A 583-nucleotide genomic window follows, 5' to 3' on the forward strand; every position below is an offset into this window, starting at 1 on the left:
TATATTCAAAATCATCATTCATTCAATATCATTATAGCCATCTGGCTCAGCATAATTCATAATCAGCCACAATTCATTACCAACACAGCCATCTGCCCCATTGACAAACCCCAATTTGACGGTTTATCTTGTATTGAATTTAGGAGATTTTGTCACCTTTCACCCACATTTATTCAATAAAATAGCATGGTTTTGTATATTCTCCTTTAATTATGCTTAAGAGTGAAAACATGCTTTTTAGGACTTAAAATAGCTAAATCTAATTCACCTTGATTCCATTAGATGCCTTGATATGTTTGTTAAGTGATTTAAGACTTAGGAGGCAAAGATTGGATCAAGGGAATGAAGAAAGAAGCATGAAAAGTTGGAGAACTCATGAAGAAATGAAAGAACCGGAAAGCTGTCAAGCCGACTTCTTCGCACTTAAACGACCATAACTTGAGCTACAGAGGTCCAAATGATGCGGTTCCAGTTGGGTTAGAAAGCTAACATCCGGGGCTTCGAAACGGTATAAGATTTGTCATAGTTGCTACAAGTATGGTGGCGCACACGCGCATAGTACGCGCACGCGCCGTTGCTGCCA

The sequence above is a fragment of the Arachis duranensis genome, chromosome 1 (assembly GCF_000817695.3).
Source record: "Arachis duranensis cultivar V14167 chromosome 1, aradu.V14167.gnm2.J7QH, whole genome shotgun sequence".
NCBI lineage: Eukaryota > Viridiplantae > Streptophyta > Magnoliopsida > Fabales > Fabaceae > Arachis > Arachis duranensis.